Source organism: Astatotilapia calliptera, chromosome 2, assembly GCF_900246225.1.
Source record: "Astatotilapia calliptera chromosome 2, fAstCal1.2, whole genome shotgun sequence".
Lineage (NCBI taxonomy): Eukaryota > Metazoa > Chordata > Actinopteri > Cichliformes > Cichlidae > Astatotilapia > Astatotilapia calliptera.
The window spans coordinates 18860625-18866950 of NC_039303.1; positions in this window are offsets into that span (position 1 = coordinate 18860625).

Sequence of the window (6326 nt, forward strand, 5' to 3'; positions counted from 1 at the left end):
CTCCGATTACCACGGGGACCACCGTTACCTTCACCCTCCACATCCTCTCGAGCTCTTCTCTGAGCCCTTGGTATTTCTCCAGCTTCTCGTGTTCCTTCTTCCTGATATTGCTGTCATTCGGAACCGCTACATCGATCACTACGGCCGTCTTCTTCTGTTTGTCTACCACCACTATGTCCGGTTGGTTAGCCACCACCATTTTGTCCGTCTGTATCTGGAAGTCCCACAGGATCTTAGCTCGGTCATTCTCCACCACCCTTGGGGGCATCTCCCATTTTGACCTCGGTACTTCCAGGTTATACTCGGCACAGATGTTCCTGTACACTATGCCGGCCACTTGGTTATGGCGTTCCATGTATGCCTTGCCTGCTAGCATCTTGCACCCTGCTGTTATGTGCTGGATTGTCTCTGGGGCATCTTTACACAGCCTGCACCTGGGGTCTTGCCTGGTGTGATAGACCCCAGCCTCTATGGATCTTGTACTGAGAGCTTGTTCTTGTGCTGCCATGATTAGTGCCTCTGTGCTGTCTTTCAGTCCAGCTTTGTCCAGCCACTGGTAGGATTTCTGGATATCAGCCACCTCCTCTATCTGCCGGTGGTACATACCGTGCAGGGGCCTGTCCTTCCATGATGGTTCCTCGTCTCCCTCCTCTTTCTTGGGTTTCTGCTGCCTGAGGTATTCACTGAGCACTCGGTCAGTTGGGGCCATCTTCCCAATGTATTCTTGGATGTTCGTTGTCTCATCCTGGACTGTGGTGCTGACACTCACCAGTCCCCGGCCCCCTTCCTTCCGCTTAGCGTAAAGCCTCAGGGTGCTGGACTTGGAGTGAAACCCTCCATGCATGGTAAGGAGCTTTCTTGTCTTTATGTCAGTGGCTTCTATCTCCTCCTTTGGCCAGCCTATTACCCCAGCAGGGTACCTGATCACGGGCAGGGCGTACGTGTTGATGGCCCGGATCTTGTTCTTACCATTCAGCTGACTCCTCAGGACTTGCCTGACCCTCTGCAGATACTTGGTGGTTGCAGCTTTTCTAGCGGCCTCTTCATGGTTCCCATTCGCCTGCGGGATCCCCAGGTACTTGTAACTGTCTATGTCTGCAATGTTGCCTTCTGGTAGTTCAATCCCCTCAGTTCTGACTACCTTCCCTCTCTTTGTTACCATCCGACTACACTTCTCCAGTCCGAACGACATTCCAATGTCATTGCTGTATAGCCTGGTAGTGTGGATCAGTGAATCAATGTCTCGTTCACTCTTGGCATACAGCTTGATGTCATCCATGTACAGGAGGTGGCTGACAACTGCTCCGTTCCGTAGTCGGTATCCGTAGCCAGTCTTGTTAATCCAGGCAGTGCACAGGTTGGTCAGTCTGGTCTTGCAGTCTCAGCTGACTGTTCTGTCTACCAGTAGCTGGTGTTTTGCGCCTCTGGTATTCTTGCCAATTCCTTTCTGTGTCCCGCTCATGTATTGACCCATGTGCCTGCTCATCTCGCCCACCGATGCCTTCTTGTTCCAGTAGCCCACTTTTCGTCAGGGTGCCCTGGTTCCTCAACACCTGACGCGGACCTTGTTGATCCGGGCGACGTCCGAGCCGGCATGCCTTCATATTTATCTGTCTCGCTCATGTCTGCGGTAGGTGTAATGATGATGTAATGATGTAAGTAAATCTTCAATATTATTTATTTGCTTGGTTATATTAGGAGTGTTTCTGAGTGAGGGGGAGAGGAGTCATCATCCAGGTAAAGTGACGTAGATCAGTGGATACACTTGTCTCCCCTTTAAAGGAGACAATCCAAGTCATTCTTAAATGTTAGTGCTTTCAAATACACAAACATTTTTAAAGGACAAAAATGAACATCCAACTTTGACTGTAATACAAAATAAATCTTTGCATGTGTGCTTTCAAACTCTCAGATAGGCAGGATATCAGTCTTGGACTGTCTAACCTGCCGGAGCAGCACTGAATGACCACCGCACATGAGCATGTTTCTGCAACATTCAGCATCTGATCCTTCATCTGTGTGCTTCTGCTTTTGGTAAGTAGAGTTACCCAACTCCAGTAACTCTAAACACATGCCATCCATTTCTAACAGCCTGGTTATTTCCTGTCAGTTACTTTAGAAACCATGTGGTCACCTGACCTAACACTGTTTCTTCTTCTTCCCATTAACGTTGAAGTGTCACATGTCAAACAGCTGGAGAGGAAACTACACCAGTGTACTGGGATGTTTCAGCAACACGTGCCAGATGCTGTTCCTTCATGGTGACATCACCAGAGACAGCCCCACCCACCTAAGGACCCATTGATCATGATGATTATAATTATGACAGCGAGCAGAACTAAGACTGTAAAAATCCACGACCAGAACTTTTCTTTCTAATTATTAATGAATACTGAGAGCCTCTTTCTGTGTTTTGTCTGTTTCGGGGGGGGGTTTTTACCTCATTTTTTACTAACAAAGTTCACCAAACTCACACAGTTTACATTCTGTATGTTTCCATCTTTACCAGCCACACTCTAACTGCATTTAAGAAAATAATCCTTTGAAATTGTCGTTTTTCTCTTTTGTAATTGATGATAATTCAGTGAATATACGTCGATGCTCCCTTTTATTCCGTCACACATTGCTTTAAGTTTTTCAGTGTCCAGTTATTTTTTTACTGCTGGTTGAATTCTCTGTACGTTTGACCCTGTAGACTGTTTGATGGACTGCTTGTCTTCCTGTTTGTTACCACCGCCTGTTTTTGACTAAAGATTTGGATTTCTGACTTCAACACAGCCTCTGCGTGTCCTCCTTTTGTGTCCTCTTCCTCTGTGAATGTGTTGCATGTGTCACAGATTCATTTTATTAACAGTTTTCCCACAGTGAGTTGCATCAGCATTCATTCACAGCACATTTCAGAAGGATTCAGATTAATACAGTGAGTGCCACTGTAAATTATCTTTCATCAGGTAAATTTTAAAGTTCAGTATTTCAAAGCAGGAGTTATGAAGAATCATACTGGCGTTAGGACTAATAATATGTACTTACAAAGTCAAAGTTTTTTAATTATGCTAGAATATTGGAAGACAATCAACTTTTAGTGTTTTCCGCATATTAATTATTCTGAAATACAGATGGTGACCCTAACTGTACAGAAGCACTAAATAACTGACTGACAATTGATATGTGAGGAATGCTAATGTAACACGATAACAGACTTACATCATTAAAACATAAAGGACAGGAGATATTTAGATATTTTTATATTTATATTACATTTTATAGCTGACGGATATTACTAAATAGATAGAATTGACTAAATAGCTGGATGAACATGAAAAATATGTCTATAATAACAAATGACCATGAGAGCCAGTAGAATTAATTCAACTGGACACTCAAAAGACGTCCTTAAATGCTCTTTAAGTGGCAGAACAAACGAACAAACAGTTAATTGCTTACTTGAGATGAAATCTGCTCAGCTACTTTGAAAACAGTTTCTAAGTGGTTCCTCCTTTAACAGGATGACTGCTCAGGGGTAAGGCCATCATGCAATCCAGCAACCTTTATGGTTCTGCTTTGATTCACCAGGAACTATAAGGGAAACCTTCCAGCGCCTCCTGTGAAAGACGCAGGCATAAACACACAAACATTTATTAACATGTTCCACAGTGTTCCAGTTTGATTTTCTCATCCTGTGGACAACAACGTACATGGATGCAGGTTTATTGTTAACTTTTGTAAGGTTTATTTAGTGAACATATCCAGCTGCAGCTCCACTGTGATCCTGAACTGGATAAGCACTTAAGAAAATGTGTCAATAAATGGACAAACATCAACTTACTATATTTATCCAAACAGACGGGACCAACAATGCTTCACTGAGTTAAAAACTTTAACAGACTCTTCTATGTAAGAATGTCTCGTGCTGATATACCTGCAAACTTGACAACAAAGATTTATCAGACTACATGTAGCTGTACTCTAATGTCAGCTCACACATTTACATTTATGTCACACTTATTTCTGCTTTCCCATTTTATAATTATTACTTACATTTTGATTAGATACCTTGAGTTTGTAAATACGGAGCCCCGCAGGGGACATAGGAGAAAAAAAAATTAGGGAGAAAAAAAAATAATTAAGACGGACTTTTGCGAGATCTCGCAAAACAAACTCGGGATCTCGCAAAACTAACTCGGGATCTCGCAAAACTTTCTCGCGCAAGTTGAATTCCAACAATGGCGGCAGCTACTTAGTTGTAATATTACTCTTTCTGGGTCACAAAATACACTTTTAAGATATTTTGAGGCGTGAATGTAGTTGTGTGAACGTCAGACACCTGCTCGGTTTACAAGACATCACATATTTGCAAAAGTGCTCCGACATTTTTGGAGATCTGACACCCACTAGCTCGAAGCTAACGGGAGGTCGAGACCTACTACAGCCGGGAGGAACACCGCTTTCCTGGCACATCGTGCCTCGACCTCCCGGTCAGCTTCGAGCTGGCGGCCTCCGAAGAATGCAGCTAAAGCTTTTGCGAGATCTCGCAATAGTTTTGCGAGATCCCGAGTTTGTTTTGCGAGATCTCGCAAAAGTCCGTCTTAATTTTTTTTTTCTCCCTAATTTTTTTTTTCTCCCATGTCCCCTGCGGGGCTCTGTATGTAAATGATCAGATTACATAATTGGAATACAATGTATCCAATTCAGGGTTGCGGGAGGATGAAGCCTATCCCAGCTGAGACAGGACAAAGACAGGCTGCCAGTTTATTGCAGGGCTAATACAATATGTGTAACAGAAAATCCACTTAAATGTTTGATATTTCTTATAATAATCATAATTATGACTATTATTTAAAGGTTTCTTCATAAATACATTTTGATTTTTTATAACCCCTAAAATATAAACCTGAGCTGTTTCAGATTCTGACCTCTGACCTCAGTGACCTGGCTGTGTCCTCACTGCAGCTCCCTCTTGGAAGTACGTCTGCTTCTTGTCTTCCCCCAGTGTTGACCGCCTGCCCTTGATATCACGTACTGTACCTGAGGAACAAAAAAGGACAAACACTTGCCTTCATTTAAGAAGTACATTCATACAGAGGTAATCTATGGAAACACACTAGTTCACCCTTTGGGAGAAATCAGTTCCTGTGAAACATTTCTGTAAATGAACATCATGTGGAGAATGAATGAAATGAGTTCTTCAGGTGACTCAGCAGTAGGGGTGGGTTTTTATAATCGATTCATCGATTAAAATCGATTCTGGCTTGGATAACGTAAAATCGATTCATTAAAATCCTGAATCGATTTTTTAATATAAATTTATTTTGCCCAAAATGCCAGAATCTCTGGTGACATCTCACAAAATTTCAAGAACCACCAAACAGTTAAGACAGTAAATGAGAGCAGGAACACAGATTCTGCACATAGACTTAAACACACAGCGCAACTCGCGGATCAGAATCAGTTAGATGTCGCCTTTCTCACAGTCGGGGCTGAAAGCCGACAGCTCGCTGATTCTGATCTGTCGGCGGGTCCGCGCTTTGTGTTCACGCCCTTTATGTGCCGATTCTAAAGCTGTTAGTTTGATCTCTCTCCAAACAATATTGACCGAACCAGCAGCAAAAGAAGATCCAAACGCTTCACATAAAATCGTCATGAATTCACTCTGACTTTTACTGTTTTGCTTCCACCGCGATGCACAGCTCTCTCTCTCTCTCTCTCTCCCTCTCTCTCCCCCTCTCTCTCCCTCTCTCTCTCTCTGTACTTCAAGAACAGTTTCCCTTTCTTCATTATTCACTTGCTTGTTACGCACAAGTCTACTGTTGTTTACAGCGCTTTCGCCCGCTGTTTTTTTTTCCCTTTTACATTTTTCCGAAAAGAAAACCTCATTTCTGCTGTTCAATACTGAACAAATTTAAACTTTTTAAAATTATTCAAAATGCAAAACGCTTAACGTGTCTCTAATAAAGCTGCTGTAACTTCAGAGGTAATGTTCATATGTTGATTAATGGTTTTCTTTCGTTTTTGATGTACTGCAGAATATTTTTATAAAATCCCAGGCCAGGAAAACCTTCATGTTTTTCTGTGTTTTAGCTTCAGCTACTTTGGCACAAAGGCATCTGCTGTGACGCTTACACCTGTGATAAAGTCTTGCGTGTGTCAGCTTCCTTTTTATTGATACAAAAATATGTAAATGTACTGATCTGAATTATAATATTTCTGACTGTCAAAATTTCCCAGATTTAAATCGAATCGAATCGAATTAAATCAAATCGTGGATCGTATCGATTCGGGACCTTGTGAATCGGAATTGAATCGATTCTAGAAATCAGTGACGATAC